This window comes from Camelus ferus, chromosome 12 (genome assembly GCF_009834535.1).
Source record: "Camelus ferus isolate YT-003-E chromosome 12, BCGSAC_Cfer_1.0, whole genome shotgun sequence".
NCBI classification, from domain to species: Eukaryota; Metazoa; Chordata; class Mammalia; order Artiodactyla; family Camelidae; genus Camelus; species Camelus ferus.
Window position 1 is genome coordinate 55,089,079 of NC_045707.1, and position 22,726 is coordinate 55,111,804.

A 22,726-nucleotide genomic window follows, 5' to 3' on the forward strand; every position below is an offset into this window, starting at 1 on the left:
TCAGTCATGATGTTCTTCAATAGGGGAAAGGATAAATAAACTATAGTATACCCAGGCAATGTAATATTATTCAGCACTAAAAAGAAATGAGCTATAAACCATGAAAAGACAGGGAGGAACCTTAAATTTATATTAAAAAGTGAAAGAAGCCAATCTGAAAAGGCTGTATGATTCCAACTAGATGACATTCCCGGAAAAGGCAAACCTGTAGAGACGGTGAAAAAATCAGTGGCTTCCAGGAATGAGGGAAAGAAAGGATGAGTCAACATCCAGATGATTTTTAGGGCAGTGAAACTATTTTGTATGATAATATATACAATGGTGGATACATGCCATTTTACATTGGTCAAACTCATTGAATATACATTAGCAAGAATGAACCCCAATATAAACTGTGGACTCTGGATGATAATGATGTGTCAATGTAGGTTCATTGATTTTAAAAAACATGTACCTCTCTGTGGCAGGGGGTTGTTAGTAGAGGAGGCTGTGCATGAGTCGGGCAGAGGGCCTATGGGAACTCTCTTTCTGTTCAATTTTGCTGTAAACTTGATACTGCTCAAAGATATAAGGTCTATTAAAAATATAAAAAATTGGAAATTAAAAAATAAATTGCCCAAATATCATGTATTCTGGTATAGCTCCATCCAAACCTTCAGAGCCAAATAATGTCAACATAATTGACAGCAATTTAAAAGTCAAAACACTACAACATTAGCATTCAACTGCAAACCTCCGATTTATACTCAACACCATTAACCAGTAAAAAAAAGTAATGTCAATGGGTTAAAAATCACATGAGAACTAAGTGGTGGATGTGCATAGGTTTAGAGCCTTGCAATAGGTAATATGCCAGCAAGACTATCTAGTTTTACTGATGATGAATGGTAGTCTACTTTGTGATTCGCACACTTGTGGAGAGGCAGCATGGTGTGATGGATCAATGGGTGTGGTGTGGAGTTTAACCAGTGACCATTTGAATAGTTGATCTGCTGCTTCCTGTGTAAGGAAATATTTACTTCTCTGTAAAATAAAGATAAACTAATTTTATTAAATTAATAACACATAAAATGCTTTGAATATGCCTTGCATACATAAGATACTGGATAAATATTAGAAATTTTTATTAGGACTAGGGGCTGTTGGTGGGAGTGCAGGCAGGATATGAGAAATAAGATATAGGATGGAACACATTTCCTAAACCACAGTTTGAAAACTGTCAAGTCACAGACCCAATTCAACTTGAACCCTCACAGAAAGTGTTAACCTAGCTTCAAAAACTAGCCCTGAATTCTCTCAGAGCCATAGTTAACTAGAACTTGGTGGCAGCTATTCCTTTTAGATAAGCTCTGGCTCTCCTGTCTGCCTCAGTCTCTGCCTGGTCTTTCTCACGCTTGCATATCTCCTGCCTAGTCTCTGCAGACATATCTGCTTGAAACCCCCAGTTTAAACAAACTATATTACGTGGAGCATATCTACTTTTAGGTAGCAAGCTATATTCTTAATAAACTTAATAATATTAATAACTATTAATGTTAAATGGACTTAATAATATTTAATGATATTTATATTTAATTATATTGATTTTTTAGGCTATAGTAACCTCATAGTCCAACATGAAATGTCACTAAAATTTAATATCCAATTAAATATGGATTTAAAATTTAATTTTAAGGTTTTGTCCCATCTTTTCACATCTAGGTAAATAACATGAAATAGCCCTTCTAGATGACGTCTTGCTTGTCTAACAAGTTTATAATATGCATGTGAGCTAAGAGGAAGTAGATTGGATGGTTTCCAGTTAGAATCCTTGAGAATTATTGTGGACTCTTACAGGATTAATGTATTCAGCTATGCCCTGGGTCCTGTTCTACTCTGTTTCTTGCTACTGCTGAACCGTGTTCTGGGGATCAACAATAGCCATTTATGTAAACCTATAACTGTACCACTGCCAATCATATGTATTCATGAGTACATCAAGGCTAATTTTCTCCTTAAAGAAGCTTTTTGTGGTCAATGGTAAAATTTGATAAGCTGTTGTCATTAGATTACCCTCTAAAATTTACATATTATTCTTCACCTAAATTGACTCAAAACCAGAGAAATTGTGCTTTTAATAAATGTGTTTTGTAATGAATTTAGCTTATCTTTTCAAACCCTAACCCCAAAAGAAAACTAACAGACATCTGCATATATTCTTCCCCAAGAGAAATATTTCTCATATAGAATGGAAATCTGTGTATTATCTATACAAATGCATTAAAATCTAACCCTGTAAATTATTTGTAAAAATGCAAAACATATACACAAATCATTAAGACAAAGAATCCTATTTGTATTGAGTTCAAAGAATAAACTTAACAAAAAGACCAGCAAATTTTGCAAAACTGTTTTCTGGAACTGAATATGAATTATAATGAAATTTCAATCATTTATACAGTAACTTCTTTATTTTGTTCAGAAGTATACTGAACGTATTCTTTGCATCTTACTGCAAAGTCTATTCCTTCGGCAATTTATCCAGTGACAAAAAATATTAAGACATTGTTCAAAAATATGTTCTACTACAATATATTTTCAATTTTCTTAGCATGTCTCTAGTAGACATTTTTAAAAATAATACCTATATTATCATGAGAAAAACCCAAAAGACCTTCTAAAAAGTGACATGAAGAAGAGTTGAATAAAAGTGCAAAAATGTGTACTGTAGAAAAATTGCCAAGGTTAGTCACACTGGGAAAAAAAACAAAAACAAAAATCTCATACAAGTTCAGTGCAACTCAACACTTTGGGTTTGAATGAATGCAAGGTCAGCGTTAAAGGAAGAACTATAGGACACAGCAAAAACATTTACCTTGTGCCTGGGATGACTGTGAGACATCAAGTGCCTGGGAGATCACGGAAATCTGCAGCTTTATGGCATGTGCTTTCCTCAGACAGTGGTTTGAATTGGTCTTAGGGTAAAGTGAGAGAACATTTTAGAAAAGACAATTTAGAAAAAAGAGAGACTGTGGCATTAATGTTTGAAAGTGTGTCTTGGGATAGAGTGGATTGATTTATGTAGCTAAAGAGTACAGAACTCAGATAATTAGGTAAAAGTTTGTGCTGTATATTTTTAGTCAATGAAGTAGAATTTTATAAATATAGGTACATGTACCTGTAAATATGCTATCTACCTCAGGAAGTCCTGAATCCCTTATCCTATCCATGTCTAAAAGAAGAATAAACTGACAGCTTCTCATGGTAACTTGAAAAAAGTTATGCTGAATTTGGTAGGGTATTTAGACTAGAAGACCTCCAATGACCACCTTTTTCAACTCTGACAAAGTTCTAACAAATAAGATACTTTCTTTTCTAATTATTTTTGGCCTATATATAAGCGAATGAGTATAAACTGTCATTTAAATTTTGATTTATGTATTTGTTTTTTTTTCCTCTAGAGACAATTTTGTGGATTAAAAAAATAATCTGACACTGTAGAAACCTAGTATATTGACAGTAACAATCAGATAACATTAACATATTCTTTTTTCATATTATGAAGTTCTACCAACTCCATCTAGCTGATACATATCTTCAGCTGGAGAACAAATCTCTAAAGGAGGTTGAATAAAGTACTATTTTAACACCAGCACAAATAGATAGATTTTTGATTAATTATATCACAAATGCTAAGAAAATGAAACGCTTAAAAGAATCTGCAGGTCCAAAAACATATTCAGATCTAAGTACAGTTTTGTAATGCTTAGAATAATAATTCTATCTGACAACATAGACTGGGATAAGTCACAGTTGTTAACATTTTTTAATGCCACAGAAGTGTACCTTTTGCATGCTTAGAAGATGGTGAAGAGGTGAAAATTTAATTATACACAAGGCAAATAAAAAGCAAATTATACCAAATTGTAATATATTAAATTAGGAACTTTAATTATAACCAAGAAAATAATTATTAATCTTAGAGTAGTAAAGTCAAATCTGGGACATTTTAGAAAGTGTTGTGAAATATTTTTATTTTGTACTTGGTAGAAGCAATGAATTAAATATTCCACATATAAATAAGTGTAGAAATACTCATATTACATTTTTTCTTCCGTTGTCCTTTATTCCACTGAGTAACAGTGTCCTCTCAAGAGAAAGAGTTGAGAATGTATTAGGAGTAAAGAGATGTGAGAATAACAAAAATTGTAGCTGATGTAAACTCTGAAAAAAAACCACATTGAAAATCTTGCAAATTTGGGAGAGGTTCCTACAAACACAAGTGTCACGTAACACACATACTCACATGTCTCACTCCCCTTGAGAAAAAGCTTCTCTTCTCTCATTGATCCCTCACTTGCTCATTCGCTCATTTTTAGGAAAACATACTTGCCTCATTGATGTCCCCTGAACAACCCTGGCACTTAGCCACCTTTGTTTGATTATTTCCTGTAACAGAAATACTTCTACGCATGCCTCAAGCTCCAGTATTTCCAAGGCTCACTCCCTTACTTCACTCAAATATTTGCTCAAATCTCACCTTTTAAAAAAAATAAACATTTTATTTCGGAATAATTTTACTTGTATAGGAGACTTACAAAGATAATATATTGAGACCCTATGTATCCCTCAGCTAATTTCAGTTTTCCCCGATGTTATCTTTTAAACTGTGTGGTACATTTGACAAAAACTAAGAAGCTAATATAGGTACATTACTGTTAACTAAACTCCAGACCTTATTTGGATTTCCACTAGAGTCCTTTTTCTTTTTAAGGATCCAATTCAAGATATCACATTGCATATAGTTGTCATTTCTTCTAATTTTCCTCTTTTGTTACAATCTCTCAGTGTTTCTTTGTTTTACATGACCTGGACAGCCTTAAAGATAACTGGCTGGGTGTTTTCATAGAATACCTCTTAGTTTATGCTTTTCTTATTTTTTCCTCATGATTACACTGAGATTATGGGTTTTTGGAAAGTACATTACAAAGGTAAAATGTCTTTTCATCACATCATATTAGAAGATAAATGATATTCACATGACTTCACTGAGGATGTTACTATTGATTACTTGGCTAAGGTAATGTTTATCAGGTTTCTTTATTGTAAAGTTACCATTTTTCTCTTTCCACACTCTATTAAGTGAAAGCATATCAGTAAATCCAGCCCACCCCCAAGGGAAACTGGAATTAAGCTCCATATACTGGGAGGCTTTGGCCACTGAGAGTTCTTTACGTTTGACTCCTGTGTCCCTTTGACATGCCCAGTATCTTGGTTTTTTTGTGCACTCCTTATATTCTAGTACTACAAGATGCTCCACGATTATCTTGTATTTTCTCTGTTCCAGTCTTAAAATCAGTCATTTCTTTAAGGATTCATGGTTCCTTTTATTGGAGAATGGTATATGGAAGCTAGGATCTCTGTGCTAGATTTACTTCTTTCTAAAGGGGTAAATCTCATTGTTTTAATGAGACTACCCTGACCACTGTTTAATACTGCAATATTCCCCTTCCCTAATCCCCATTGTAAATTTCTGTTATGTTTCAATAGCTTGTTCCCTTTTTCATAGCACGTGCAACCTTCAAAAATGTTATAGGATGTATGTATATAATGTGATTAGTTTAATTATCTGTTTTCTCCTGCACCTAAAATTTGAGTTATATGAGGGCAGGGATTTTTGCCTTGGTCATTATTATATATCTAGCATATAGAGCAATATCTGGCACAAAGCTGAGAATCAATAAACATTTTATTGATATTTGCAAAAAACTTGAATTATCTAAATACATTTTGGATCTCATTTCATAAAATAATTAAACATCTCAAATCATGTTTATATTTTGAAAAATAGACATAATTTAGGATAATTTATTTAATAGGATTGGAAAAATCCAAAGAAAATGAGGAATCTGCCATTAAGATCATTGACTTAAGTCCACAAACTTGGTGAATTTACATGTTAAGGTATCAATAATTTTACATAAAGGTACAAATAATTTCTGCAGTAGAAGTTTATGGCTGTTGTCCTGTGAAACAGCCTAATATAGTATCTAACACAATTAAAACCTAACTCTCATTTCTTATTAGAAATGTGCCTGTAAATGTGTCTTAATTATGAAATCATTAATGCTCTTTGACATTATGTTCATCTTATTGTTCCCTAATTAAGTAATAAGTTCAACTTGACACATGCTCAGTTTATACTTGCATAAGAGTCATAGTTTTACTTTTGAAATTACACTTTAGTAGTAGACTTACTGTGTTAAATGAGCATTAGCAAACTAGTAGTAATGGTTAATGATATATCTGATTTTAATTCCATTTGAATAAAAAAGGAGAGACGACTATGAAATCAAATTCAAATAAAAACCTTACAATCTGTAACTTGAAAACATTGTTTGCAATAAAAGTAATTGTAAAAAGGACTACGTTATTTCAGTAGTGCATGGAATTTAAATGTTTTTAGCATGAGCTGATATGAAATTCTGCAATTACATTCTAAAATAAAAAGATCACTTTCACAAAATTTGAGCAGGAAACTATATCAATTCTTCTAAGGCGTGATTTTCAGTTTTCATCTACTACTTCATATATCTACAATCCCACTTAGATGATTCAAACTCTATTACAAATATCAAATAAAAGAAGGAAGAAAAAATCATCCTATTTTGGAATCTTAATTCCAGAGTGAAAAGAAAATGTCAAGTAAAATGATAGAAACAAAATAGAGAATGCATATTTAACTGAAAAAAATTTCAATCCTTTTAATATATTACTGATATTTTCATGACACCTTGTCACAAATTATTTCCTCTCCACCCAGTAAGTTTTATGTGTTCTTCATAATTAAGCCTATTGGTAATATCTTTACAGTACTTAGGAAAGATATTCCTCTTCCTCGCCCCCTACTCTCTTTTTCTTTCTTTCTCACCATCACATTTATCTTCATACTCATCCACACCCACACCCACAAACACCTACACCCATGCACTGCCCTTTTAGGCATAAATGCCAAGAGAAGACAAGATTATTTTTTTAGACTAACTATTTTGATTTAAATATTTGATGAACAACTATATGCTTCAACATAATAATTATTTACATATAAGGTACATATTTATAAATGATCATTTGCTTCCTTAAAAATAAGTGCCAATAATAATATTTCAATAATGTATATAAACTTTAGGAAAAATAATCAGGAAGATGAATTAAGTTTCAAGAATATTGGCATTTTTTTCCCCTGATGCTACATATAATGCAAGATTAAGCCATATTCCTTAAGAATATAATTTTGTCTGTTTGTTGGTGAAAAATTCATATTTATGAAAAAAATTATTTAGAGAAATAATCAATGGTGTGCTGGAGTCAGCATTGATCATTGTGTCAGAGCCAAATGCTTCTATTGCTTCCCATCTCTGTTTCATCTTTATTGATCTTCTAGTAGTTTAAAATCAGCCATGGTGGGAGTATTTATTTACACAGAAAATTGGAAAATACTACAAATTAAAGGGTTGTTTGTGTGTGTGTTTGGAGAGCTGATTGTTAAAAATTAGGCAGCACATCACTGTATATCTCCCATATTTAGCAATGCAATGATCATTTTTTTTCTCCCTGTTTCACCTAAAATTACATGTTTCTGTTTTCTTTAAATATATCCTTTTAATTTTGTAATTACAAAAGACTCAGTAATTGAAAAATGTGATTACTGATAAAGTACTTTTGTTTGACTTTATTGCATGAAAGAAATAATGAAGCATAGCTTCAAAATGTATTTTACCATTTAGCTATTCAAGTTTGAATTAACATTTTAGGGATCATCATTTTAATAAAGCTAAAAACGCTCTTAAGAAATTTTCTAGTCACTGTCCACCCTCTTCCACTGAATTTAAATAATGTCAAAATCTATCTTCTTAATAAGTGTCTCCATATCAATAGCTTTCAAAAGATAGAAAATAATGGGGTGAAGCACATGAATAGATTGAATTATGACTGAGATGCCCATCTTAACTTTAAAAAAGATTTGAATTGATAAGCTGTGTTCAGCAAGTCAGTGTTTCCTCTCTGGGGACATATTTTCTCAACACCTGACCAGAAAACCTCCTGTCTTTATTTTATTTTTACTTTGGCAACATCTGTACTATTTTCCTTCCATGACTGAAAAAGCTACAAAATGTGGTGTCAAACACACCACTGTTGCCTGGACTAAAGCTGGACACTACGTTATGAGACTATATCTAATTGTATTCACTTCTAAGATGTATAAGTCTTTCAGAGTAGTGATTTACATTACTGAATTAAGAAAAAAATTTAAAGCTCTTCATTTGTTGCTGTTGCTTTTGTCATTGTTCAGAAATGTAGGAAAATGTGTTACAAGGAAAACCTTTTTATGGTAAAAAAAAAAAAAACTAAATGTCTTATTCTGGGTGAATCAGAGTGGGTCTGTGTTCATTATTACACAAATTTTAGTCAACTCTCATAGTGAAGACCAAAAAAAAACCAATCATTTCTTTTTGGATATGGCTGATTCACATTCTTTCTGGGACATGAAGTTAATGGTTAATATATGACAACTTGAAAAATAGGATCGAGTTTCACTAGACATTCGCTGGAGACAGAATGTTGCTGTAAATATTCAGGCAATTTTCTTTATTCATGGATTCCATATTTGCAAACTTGCCTACTGGAGAAAATCTATTTGTAACCCTCAAGTCAGTACTCTGGACACTTTCATAGTCACTTACAGACTTGAGAGGAGAAGAGAAAAATTTGAGTTTCCAGACACACATGTTCCCAGCTGTGAATTCTTGTTTCAGATCTTATACTGTAAATTAGTGTTCTTTTTTGTGGTCTGGTTAGTGCCAATTTTTGTGCTTTTGGTTGGTTGTTTTGTTGTTTAAGATGATATCCAAGCATAATCTCAAAGCAGGTCTCCTGTTCCTAAGCACAAGCAGGTAGTGATGTGCCTTATGGGAAAAAAATAAATGCATATGTTAGATAAGTTTGTTTAGGCAGGAGTTACAATGCAGTTGACTTCTATTAAGTTCATTGAGTTCAATGTTAATAATTTAATAATGTATTTTAAATAACATGTCTTTAAACAGAAACACACAAAACAAGTTAGCTAATGATCAGCTGCTAAAAATGCTGTGAAGGGGCTCACAAGGACTTAATCCTATATTTCCCCAGGAGCAATGATTCAGTATTCATTAATTCAGCATTTGCAGCCACTTTATTGATTATAACTAGTGTAAATTAGGAGAATGACTGTATCTTGAAATAATGTAGTAAAATAGATTGTCATACCTAAAAAAGATTTTGTGGAAAACTATTAATTTTTATAAAACCTTTATTATCATTAAGTGATACTCTTCAATAAAATAAAATAAATGTATTAATAATCAAAATTTAATAAGTGATAATAATGATATAAATGTTAAATCCACCTTAAAACTGTCAATTTGATAACTATCTCTCTGCCAAGGCATTCCTAAAGTTTGCTTGATTTTGAGAATACTTGTTTTTGATTATCAGTATTAGCTCTGCATACTCTAGATGATGTAGATATTCAATTACTAGAATTATTCAACTCATTTAAAAACTATAATACACATAATAGAAAAATGAAGCAAAAAGTGTTAACAGAGTAACTCTTCAGGACATCTGTATTTGAAATATAATAAACTTCTGTAATTTACATATATCAGGTAATTTATTATCATTATGTCAACCCACATCATTTAATAAGAAAAATAGCTGTCATGTATTGAATATTTATCACAAAGCAGATGCTTTCCTTTGCTCTCTATATGTTATTCTATTTTGTCCAATAACTCCTCTATTAAGTAAATTATATTTAGTATCCCAAGCATACATATAAGGCTACTGAGGGCCAAGTCTATTAATTAACAAGCCCACAGTCACAAGGCTGGCGAGAAAGAGAGCCTAGATTCAAAAGTAGGTAGGTCTGACTTCACATCTGGAAAGTGAAGACATAAGTGGATAATACCTTTTAGCTAATAATATTTTATCATTGCATGAAAGTACATTTTCAAATCTGCTCTTCATCCATGCTACCTACAGTATCACCTGTCTATCTGTCTATCTACCTACCTGCGTATCTAGCTACATTAATACATACATGTAGACTATTTGTAACTTGGAATGTTTCCTTAGCTTGAGTATTCAACACTGTTAATTAAGAAACAGAGAATAGTCATGAATATAATTAGGTGGGAACTAGGCTAAGAATATGGGATATTTCAAAGTAAAACTTGTCATATGCTTTTTTAGGGAAATAAGTAATTCTCTATGTTATTGGAATGGTTAAATATTTAATAAGTGATTTAAAGAAACAGAGAGTATTATCAATCCCAGAAAGAATACCTCATGGATTTGGTACAATTCTGAGCACATTTTATTAAGCAAGACTGACGACAAAACAAGGCTTTCTCAGAGTGTAAACACCAAATGACAATAGTCAGGTGCTCTAATTTATTCTTTGTAAAATTCTGAGATAAATTTGGTTATGATATTATTTTTTGTTTAATATACGCTACAGTATATGTATGACTGAAACATTATGCTGTACACCAGAAAGTGACACATTATAAACTGACTGTATGTCAATAAAAATATGCTATACATCATTTTAATACAGTAATCATTATTACTGCTTTACTCATTCCTAGTGAGTATGAGATTTCTCCCCTCATTTCATTTGAAGCATGATATACACATAACCTCAAGGACCCACTGAGGACCTTTCAATTTTTCAAAGAAATAAGTTTCTGACCGTCTCTTTTTCAAACCCAGTTGAACATTTAGTTCAAATATTACTGTGGTTCTTTTATTTCAGTAAAATCTTTTGGAAAGGGCCCAGGTAGATGATCAAGTGCAATTCTCCCTAAGGGCGTCACAGTACAAGAAATGTATTTGTTTTCTGGATTTGTGACAAGTAGCAAACTCAGTTTATATATACAGATTGCACCTAGGTATTAGTGACATTCTAGTCACATCAAATCACACAGTTTCCACTGAATAATTTTAGGGTGTCTGATTTTCATTCTTCTGTGGTTGTTTTTATACACTGAAGACAATTGGTTTTGTTACACTGAAATAAAATTCACAGCAGAACGTGAATTCCACCCAGCCCTTCGACATGTCCATCACTGTTTAGTCATGGGTGTCTGAAGTGGCAAAAAGGGCAGACTTTCTTTTCACCTTCAGAGAAAAAATGGTACATCTGCTCCCTTTTTATTTTCTTTTTTGTCCTCTATGGCAGGAGAATCTATCCCAAAACACTAACCAATTGACCACCTTCTATAAAGTTTTATGGAGAATTAAGCACAGCTGAAATCAATGGAAAGTTTCTCCTGCAGGGTTTCTCAGGATTTGATTCTTCACACATGGATTTTGCCAGGAAATCTCAATTATGGTTTGGGCTTTGCTGGAGGGTGTGCCTCCCTGTGAAGAGGATCTCTTGCAACAGGGATGAAGACCCTCCCTGCTGGACTGGTTCTGGAGTAACTCAGAGGATAGATAGATGATGTGGTCTCAGGAACTTCCGTCCAAATAGGAAGAGGAGGGATTTTGCAGCCACTGCTAGCTCTTAATTCGAAACATGTGCACTGAGTCTTTTATCAGCAGCTCAGTTTCTGCCCTTCTTTACATTTAAGCGGTATGTCAGTGTTTGACAATTAGATGAAAAATGCAGATAGATGACTATGATAGAATGGAGGATGAAATGATGAAAAAAATACTTCCCAGGAATAAAATCTTGGATTCAGAAACACATACAGTGGAGTCTCTTTATGAGTTTATACAAGTTATTCATTTGTCAGAAGGAAATAAATTACCCATAATTATACTAAATAAGCAGACTGTCTAGGCAGTGAACACATTCAGGTCTGAAACAGTCATTGACAGAATTCACTGAAATGATATACAGATTTTTTTTACTTGTCCTCAAACACTGACAAATACCTGGTTCTATAAAAGAGTAGCTGAGCTTGTGGGCACTGGAGCCAGGTGGAGTAGGTGCAAATCCTGATCTGCCTACTTAATAGTTGCATGATAGTGGACAAGTCTCTTAAACCTTTGTGGTCACAGAGTCCTCATTTTCCAAAATTGGAAATGTAACTAACACTTGCCTCATGGAATTGTTGTGAGGATTAGGAGTGTTTGAATACACCTAAAGTGTGGTCTGCATTAGCTATTACTTTGGTTGATATAATTATGTTCACCTTTAAAATTAATGAGATTAGCATGTGGCATGGATGATCAAGTCCTCTTAGAAATGCTTATTTTCACTTGGCATCTGAACCACCACATTTCTTACTTTTTTCTGTCTCGCTGTTCTTTTCCAGTATCCTTTACCATCTCCAGGGCTTCTAAATTTCGACATGCCTCAGGGATTGTCATTTGGACCTCTTTTATATCTATATTTACTCCCTTAGTAGTGGACTGATGACTTTAAATTCCCTCTACATGCTGACAATTCCCAAATATATCTCTTCAGCCCGTACGTATTTCCTAAACTCTGGGAAATAGTTTGTATCAACATCCCTGCTGGAATCTGTACAAGGCAGGAGCTAAGACAGGTTTTGTGGGACCTAAAACTTACATAATTGGGGGAAACTTTAAGAAAAATAACAGTGTAATATAAATACAAAATTAGGCCTAAAAGTGATTTTTTTCTCTCATGTGCTGTAGAGATTCACACCACTGTCTGGTGTGGCATTTACTATAGCTGCTCATAGTGCAATGCTTTCTTTCTGCAACTTGACTTGTCCTCCTCACTTAGAACATTGCAATCCCCCAGTACTCCAGCAGTCATTGAAATCTGTACAAGAGAAGTGCTAGGGTTCATCCTTCACTAGTTAGATAGTAAGTTTGCCTCGGCAGGAGGGTATATTTGCATTGATTCTAATATATTCCTTCCTCCTGTTATTTAGAGAAGTTGGAAAATTTGAAGCCAGAATTCTGGATGTAATGTTTTTGTCTTCTGACAATTCGATGCATTTTCACAAGTCTTAGAAGAGGAAAGTAGCATGAAAATTCTCCTGCAAATCTTGGCTGTTGCTTCTAGCAGTCAGGGTCGTGAGAACGCAGGAGGCTCTGCTGAAGAGCTTTCCAATGTTCATTCTCGGGGTTTTGGGTGAGAAGAAGCAGTGGTCACAGCAGAGGGAAGGACTTCAGACACAGTTGTTGGATGTGAATCGATAGGATTTTTGTTTGTTTATTTTTGCTTCTCAGATAAAACCAGTGGAGAATGTAAGGTATCAAAAAAGAAATGTAGATGGAATGATAATGAGTCAAAGCCCTTATGTCTCAACATGCCAAAAGAGGAACGAGAGTATCCAGTTTCCTATGTATGCCATGAGGAGATCTGAGAAAACCCAGTCTTTCCACAGCCCAGCATGGGCCTACTGTAACAAAAGTGACTCCTATTCTTAAGAGAAACCTATAAGCATTTGAAAAAGAGTACCAAATTTTAAAAGGCCATGAGATTGAAAGTAAGAGATAATTTAACAGTGAACTGCATGGATCACGTAAGAATATGGCACACTTAGTAGAAGCCAGTGTGGAAGGAGGATGTCCCAGACAGAATATCCCCCTATAATCTTACTAAGCATTACCCAGGAGAAACAAAAACTTACATCCACAGAAAGTCTTATAAACAGATGTTCCGAACAGTTTGACTCACTATAGCCCAAAACTGGAAAAAACTTAAATGTCCTAAAATAATAGAAAAACAATGCTTTATGTTCCCACTGTGGTTTAAAAAGTTCTCATCTGGGGCAATGTTGTCCTCCTGGAGAAGATCAGTAAGATGCAGAGACACTTGACTGTCGTGATTGAGGTGGATAGTGGTATTAGCTTCTAGTGAGGACAAGCTAGAGATGTTTTTAAACATCCTACAATGCACAGGGCACTATGCACTTTATTAAAAAAAAAATCACCCAGTGTAAAATATCAACAGTCCTGAATCTGAGAAACCTAGAACATGAAGAGCACCAGGAATCCAAATTGCAGAAACGAAGTGACAGTCTCAGAAAATCAGATATTTAGTGTATAAATTCTTAAAGGGTACCAATTTTATTAAGTAAATGATAGAGCTTTCGCTGTTTACTTTAAGATCTAAAGTTCTTTTCTGCTTTTTTGGAAAGGACAGATTCACCAGATTGTCTCTTGGGAAAATAAATGTTCTTCCTAAATGGAAAAGTAAATTCTTTCTAACTCTCAAACACTTTGCTTGTCTTCTCATTATATAACTAATCCTTTTATGCTTAACTGAGCTGCCAAGCAGTCGTTTTGGGGGCTTCTATTTTAAATGAGTAAATATTTCTGGATAACAATGTACACTGTACCAAACAATAGAGAAAAATCAATGTGTCTGTTTTACTTGTCAGCTTAGACCCTAACTAGACCCTAATTTTCCCTCTTTATGTTTGTCTTTTCAATTCTAAATAACTTTCCATTAGCTGTTTTTCTTCTCTCTTAAGATACTAGATTTCAGAGTATATCTCACATTTATGTCACTGATACCTAAAGTAGTAAAATACAGGCACCAGTCACAGTTACTGTAAGTCATCAATAGCCTAATTTAATTGCTTTGCAGAAGAAAATAAGAAGCTTGTTGTAAAAGTATCTACCCACCAAAGTGAAATGGAAAGTTAATGGTCTAAACATCAATTTAAATCCCTAAAAAAAGTATTATAGCATTCAAACAAAATTATAGTTTTTAGCCCTTCATGAAAATTATTTATCATTTTAAAATGATTCATTTTGTCATGAACTGGTGAGCTTGTGCTCTCTGGAACGTTTTTTCTTCAGTTGCACATACAGAATGTCACTGCATTGGTCTTGTGACTATCAAATATGCAAACATTTCAGAAAGGAGATTCCTGAATACAGATCCTTTGTAGGAAGTACTTTTCAAACATAGCTAACAACTTTTATTTGAACAGGTGTTTAAAGTTTTCCATGCAACCTTTGTCTCCTGATTTCTGCAAATACCTACATCATTTCCAGACCTTCATTGTAATTATAAACATGTTCATTTAAAAAGTATACTCTTCAAATAATAAGTTGTTCTCAAGTGTTAAAAGGCCACAATGAACTGGTCTAGCTTACTATTACAATATTAAAATATTATTATAATTCTTGATGTAGACACCTTTAATCCCCTGGAAAAGGATTTCACTTTTCAAGTTAACAGCTAGCATTTCTTTAGTGATTTTGAAATAAAAATACTCTATTAATTTCAACTCTACACAAAGGTCAATTCTATGCAACTTAACATAATCAGAGATGTCTATCTCATAAATCGATAACACATTTTCTCAAGAGAAAATATGGACAAAGCCTCAGTGAACTAAGTTAAATATAAATACTCTTCTGTGCTTTCAAATTCCCAGTTCAGAATAGAAAATGTTAAAAATTATTTCACAGCTTCAGTGCCTTTTTCAATGTTTCCTCCTTTTTCTTCTCTTGCTGTTCTAAATATTTGGACCTTAAGCAACTTACATTTTTTCTCACTAAATGGTAAACATAAGTTATGGAACATATTGATGATCATTATATAGATTTCAAACAAAATTAAACTCCAGTAATTGAATTACACATGGGAAGACTGGGAGATGAAACAGGGACTAATATTTACCTGATGCCTAATCATTGCCAGGAGTTTTGCAAGCCATGTAGACATGCCTAAAAATGACAGTTTTATAGCTGCATTATTATCCCCATGTTTAGATGAGAAGTCTGGGATTCAGAGAGATTAGGTACTTTCTCAATCCACACAGTTAGTTAAAGTCTACTAAAGATTTTATCTAAGTTTGTCTGACTCCAAAATCTTACGCTTTTTTTTTGGTTTTCTGTGATGGAGATTTTTATTTCTTTCTTCTTAAAACCACTTTATAGATGTATGATAGACATACAAAAAGCTGTACATTTTTAATGCACACAACTTGATGAGTTTGGCGAGAAGTATATACATCTGTGAAATCATCACCACAATCTATGCCATTGATATATCCATCACCTCCAAAAGTTTTTTCCTGTCTTCTTTATTATTATTATTACTTTTTGTGATAAGAATACTTAACATAAGATCTATCCTCTTAACCATATTTTAAGTATACAGTACTTTTGTTAACTAGAGGCACTATGCTCTACAGCAGATCTCTAGAACTTATTCATTTTGCATAATTGAAACTTTATACCCTTTGACTAGCACCTCCCCACTTCCCCTCCCCCCAGACCCTGGCAACTACCATTTTACTCTCCACTTCTAAGAGTTTGACTATTTTATATTTCTCATATAAATGGTATCATGCAGTCCAAAATATATAGAGAACTTCTACAACTCAGTAGCAGAAAAACAAACAAACCAACAACAACAAAAACAAAGCCAAAACTCTATTAAAGAATGGGGAATTAACTGAATCAATATTTCTCCCAAGAAAACATTAAAATGGCCCACAGGTATATGAAAAGATTCTCAACATCACTAATCATCAGGGAGAGACAAATAAAAACCATGATAATCTATCACCTTAAACTAGATAAAATGGCTATTATAAAAAAAATTACAATTGTTGGTGAGGATGTAGAGAAAAGGAAACCCTTGTGCACTATGGAAAACAGTATGAAGATTCCTCAGAAAGTTAAAAACAGAACTACAATATGATCCAGCAATCCTACTTCTGGATCTCTATCCAATGGAATGAATTCAGCATATCAAAGAGATATCTGTACCCCATGTTTATCACAGCATTATTCACGATAGGCAAGATATAGAAGCAACCTAAATGTCCACCTGTGCACAAATGGATTAAAAAAATTTGACACACAGTGGAACATTATTCAGCCTTAATAACAGAAGGCAATTCTGCCATTTTTGGCAGCATGGATGACCCTGGAGACCATTATGCCAAGCAAAGTCTGACTCTATCTGCTCATTAGAATATAGTATTGGACTTGGATTTAGAAGATAGTATTAGTGTTACTTGTAATAGTAGTCAACCTGAGAGTAGTGATAGTAGTGGCAGTAGTGATTGACAAAGGAGAGAAAAAGGAGACAGAGTATAAAACAAAGGTAAAATTTATTAAGCATTTGCTATATGGTAAGGACTTTGAATGGATTGCTTCCTTTAGTCCTCAAAACACTGACACTCAGTGGACAGTGCTTTTTTGCATATTTAATAGATAAAAAAACCTTAAGGGGTCTTTGATTAATTGTCCAAGTAGCACAACTAATGTGTTACTTAGTTCATACTCAAATTGCAGGAATCTAATTTTATAACCACTATTATTACCACTTGACTGATAATTTATTATGGCTCATGATATCACAAGTGAAAAATGTATAACAAGCAACTAAGTAGTTCCCCTCTGATACAGAATGAGAGAAAAAATGGAATGATAAGATGGATCTTCAGTGAGCAAAAGTAGGATAAAAAGTGATATTTACAGTATAATAACTATATTCAAAATCTTTGCAAGGGAAAAGAATAAAGGTTGTAAATAACTGTTACTGATCATTTTCTCTGTGTTGTGGAATTACTACTACTGTGTTGTTTTTATTGTCATTTGTTTTTGCTTTCTGTATTTTCCAAAGTTTCATCAATTACAGTGTATAAATTTAATATTTTCATTTGACAATAAACAGCATTTTAATAGTTTTTTAAAATCAGAAACTGATGGAGAAAAATATTTAATGATTTCTCCATATCATCTACATTTTAGACTAAGAATAAAATCAAGATAACTACTGTGAGAGGATTATTACTTCTGTGCTTAGAGCAGGTAAACACAAAATATAAATAGGAAAAGACTTTTGTAAGCTCTAAAGAGTGAATTTCTATGCGTATTTAATAACTGAATGAATTATTTTGTTTTTATGTGGGCAGAAGCAAAAATAGTTATAGATTTTCCATCTTTAACTTTCAAGCTAAATGTTAGAGTTGAAAGGATTTTGTAATTTGTCCTGTTGTATATAAAAACTGTGATTTTCCACAGAAATTTACAATCAGCATATTCCATAGAGTTCTTCTTGTCTGAAGAAATAACTGAATGGTGGTAGCTATAGGGTGCTTTGAATCAAAAGATCAAAGTCTTTGTAATAGGGATATTCATAGCATGGATTAATTTAAATAAAGCATGGATTGGAGAATTATTAATGAACAAGAGAGGTATATTCCACCTATATTTTAGTTTTAGTCAGGGACTATATAAAAAATAAATATAGTAGTAGAGGAATGAAAGAAAGACTACCTCTAAGAAATACAGTTGAAAAATAATGTGATATAACTTGAGACAAGGTTTGTGGGTTAGCAGACATTTGGTTCTGTCGAAAACATCCGTAAGATATTGGTCCATAAGACAATTTTTTTTTCTTTAGACATTTGGTTCATGCCAAAAGATCCTTGAAATTTCATCCTGTCCAAAATGTCCATGAGCATATTTGGTCTATGACAAATGGTTTTGGACAGGACCAAATATCAAGGACATTTTGGACAGGACCAAATGTTCTGCAGGGGGTCTGTGGAGAAGCAGTTTAGTTTTAACCTCAGTTACACATAATATCTGTTCGAAACATGATTTTCCAGGATTTAGAAACATTTCTGAATGGGCTATTTTTATGACAGTACATCTTCAACATTGGAATCAAAAGAATTGTAAATAACAAAGAGAAAAAACCTATTTGTGAGTGTTAGAATTTCTTCTTTGTTTCAAAATAGGTGACATCTCAAAGACTTGAATCTTGAAAGAGCTGACTTTTTTGGACATCTAATTTATGAACTAATTTCTTTTTGCTAATCTTTAGAAATGTTGAGACTTTGGATTATTCAGAGATGCAATATGAAAACTAGTATAGAAATAATATGCTGAGGAAAAACTGGGATACTTGTTCAGCCACCATCACCCTCTCTCTATGCGTGTCATTTTATTTTACTTTCAGTTAAGATTTTAAAATGGGAAATGTTTACTATATCAAAAACACGATTTAGTCATTTTAAAGATATTACTATTTTCACTAAAGTTAATAACTCTTATTAATGCTTTTATAATAAAATAACTTATCTGCAAGGAGCCATGTAAATTTCAGCTAGCTAAATTGAGCTGTCAAATGAAAAGAAAACATATTCAATCATTTAAGATTTGAGAATCTACTACATTTGTAACATACGTAATGTAACCTCAGACTCTACATAACTTCATAAGGAAATATGAAAAAATTACAGTGCAATAAAACCATCATTTTATATTATTAAAATTATCTCTGTTTTATATTTATGATGTGACTTCCCAGTAAATTACATAATTTGGCTGGCATTTTACTCAAGTTTATTTAGTAATTTAAATCAGTATTATAACCTTGATCAAATATTCTTTAACAAATTTCTAAAATAGTTTTTTTATTAACCTGGAACCATTCTAAACTGATTTTTTAGACCCCAGAATTGATAGAATATTGAAGAAGTAAATATGAGGGAAAATGGCAACTGTTTTCAAAAAGGAACTAGAAGGAGAAAGACAAAAAATCAAAAAGAGGTGTAAAATGTTCCTTACACTAACCTTTTGACTGCTCAAACTTTTCCACAGAAGAATACATTTAGTAACTACAAAGCTATCAAAGAGTATCCTTCACCTATTTACCACTTTCTAAACTTCATCTACACTATGTTCATTATCCTCTTTCCCTTAGAAATTTGCAACTTGGGCAATTTAGATCTCACTAGTTAAGTTTTCCAAATACTGTCTCAATAATTTAAAGTCTTTGCTTTCTGGAAAGTAATCTAATTAACTTTTTTTCTTCTTTTAGGATCAGTACTTTAGGTCCATTTCCAGCTCTTCTGCCTGGCTTGTTTCTATGCCAGTTTTCTAATTTGATGAGTCAGTGCTCTGTCAATCTCTTTAATTTTATAAAAACATTATGAAATTTTAACTCTTGACCTCTTTAATGGGATCTTTGTCAATTCAAATTGTGGGCCCTTTGGCACTCAACAGTTTCCATTCAGACATTGCATTTTAAAACTGTTTTGCCACATTTCAAAACATGAATGCCAAATAAAATACTGCAGGAATCCAGCTAAGAATGTGGAGTTTAGATCAGTTCTTCGTAAAAACAAAAGCCAAGTCTCTATTGCCATGTAGTGATGAGTTTTACACTTGGGAACTCCCCAAAATTTTGACAGTTATAGCTTTGTATATTGTATTTTTATTGATATAAAGGTTTTTAGAATAATAATAATCATCAAATTGAGGTGAGGAATCTTGCTTAAACATTTTCATGAAAAATTTTCTAGGAAATAATTTCCTAAGATAAATAAGGAAAGCAAAAATATTTGCAAGGTTTGATTTACATTATGTTCATGAGTGGCAGCAATGACTTTTTTTTTAGTATGTTTGACATAACAGTAACGAAAGTATAGCATTAGAAAATGTACATTATGAGGGAAGAGCTTACTAATGTTTGCTACTATTTTTATTCATCTTATCTAATATATATTTGAGTATCTTTAATTATCACTTTTATGGCTTATTCAGTTATTTTTAAATATCTTGAATAAATGTAATATAAAGAAAGAATGTAAATTTCTTATTGAATTAAATAAGAAGGTTTCCTTTCTTCTTTCTGTGTCAGCACATTTAAACAGCAAAAAAATGTCTATTGTAACATAATCTGATTGGGGATTGTATTCAGAGAAAAATAAATCTAGCAAACAAGGTATTCCAATGTGTAATATTGATATAAGAATATTCAATAAATTATGGATATGATAGAATATGAACAAGGATTATTCAATAAGAAATATTTTTGAGGGGGAGAACATATACTTGTCTTCATATGTATTTCAAAGTGATTAACTTGAGCTGTTTTTATTCTTTGGTAGGCAGTTGTATTATCTCCATTTATAGCTGAATAAACAGAGATACAGAAAACTTAAGTAACTTGTCTGAGATCACCTAACTTCTGAAGGGCACCACAGGTTCATAGGTTGACTAATTCTAGTGACAATGCTTTTATCGACTGCACAGTTTCTTGTATGGTCCCCAGATATAAGCATTTTAGCAGAGTTGTTCAGTTTTTATCAAGTATGTTTATGTGGCCAAATGCTTGCTTTTCATGTATACATATATCATAATAATACCCAATCACTTCAAGTAATATCAGGATATTGGCGTTCTTTATCCAAGGATAAAATCTTTACTCAGCTACAAAAAATATAAATATTGGAAAACAAAATAATTTGTTCAGAACATTGAACAAATAAGTATTCTAGAATAGAGAACAGGTTATGATGGAATAGATAGTAATCAAAGAAGAGATAGAATATACTTCCCCTACTGTCTCACTGTCTGAATAACAAGCAAAATCTACAAAATTCAACCTCTCTCAGAAAACATCCTCATATTTTGAGTTTATTTTGAGAACAAGTAAGGTGACTAAAGCGTATAAGGGGAAAACAAAAAATTTTTAAAAAAATTTCAAAGTGGAATAATGTGAGGGGCTTAACATTAGTTCTAAGTGATTAAAAAATATATATTTAGTAATAAAGATTTAAGGAAAAAGTACTCCAAGAATTTTAACCAGGTATACATTTATCCTTGTGTAAGAGCAAAAGAGACAAAATATCAGATATATAAGGATAGAAGAAATAAAAAGTCTTACTTAAAGCAAGAGTTCAGTGTCTCATGCCCTCAAAACTTAGGTGATATATTCTTAAGCTATGTATAGAACTTATTCAAATTCAAAAAATTTTCTTATGTGCCTGTCACCTATAACAAAGCAAATAGACAATTACGGAATGTCTGAGTAAAAAAAATTGTTACTTGAAAACTTACGTATTATTATAAAACTGGTTTTATTTCTTCTATCTCTGGGAGAAAATATTGGGCTTACCTCCCCAACTATACCATACTTACCATTGTAACTACTAGTTATTTTGGTGAGTAATTATTGTCTATTCAGTATTCAATGGGTTTAATAAAAACTCTTGATTCTAGTAGAATTAAATGAATTTTTAATTGTCCATCTAGATAGAAACATTTAACTAATATGACTAGTACAGCATCTAGTGTGGTCTAAAACAGGGTTAGAATAGAGTTCTAACTGTTAATGTTAGAGATCTACTGCAGTATCCCCTCACCAAGGACAATAATCCCTTCTTCTAAGACATGTTTTTAAGTTCTGTTGCTAAATTAGATATCTAAATTTGTAATCATTTTATGCACTTAGCCATGGGTTGAAATTATGCTTAAAAGAAAGCAGATGAGTATTTTTTCAAGTTCTGTTAGTAGCAGACCTCAGTGACAAAATCTTTTGGACATTAGAGGAGTAGAAAGAAAGTCAAAACCAGCTAATTGGCATAGTAGCTCTTTTTCAATTTCAGTATGTGAGAATGTTTTATAGGCTTCTTGAAAAAGTGAAAAATGATGTGCTCATGCTATGATTACACATATCTATCCTGCCCTCAGAAGAAAAGACATGAATAGCTTCTCTTTATCAGATATTATATGCATTACTTTTATACTAAAATTAATTGAAAAGATAATACATTAAATATGTAAAAATATATCGATTGAATATCTTTTTTTAGAGCACAACAAATTTATCCCCAACATCTGTCTGACACATTTATTCAACTTGTTTTTGCTTAGAGGTGGTATTTTCCCATGGTGATAATATCTAATGGGAGTAAAATTCACTAGCCATCGTTAACCACATTTTGTT

At 32.5% G+C, this 22,726-nt stretch overlaps 1 long non-coding RNA gene across 1 annotated transcript; it reads left to right on the forward strand.

Moving 5' to 3' along the window:
* The first annotated feature begins 532 nt into the window (after positions 1-532).
* Positions 533-18,938, forward strand: LOC116667815. Its single transcript, XR_004324893.1, has 3 exons — positions 533-543; positions 17,789-17,793; positions 18,866-18,938. It is a non-coding gene; the product is annotated as an uncharacterized LOC116667815 (long non-coding RNA).
* The last annotated feature ends 3,788 nt before the right edge of the window (positions 18,939-22,726 follow it).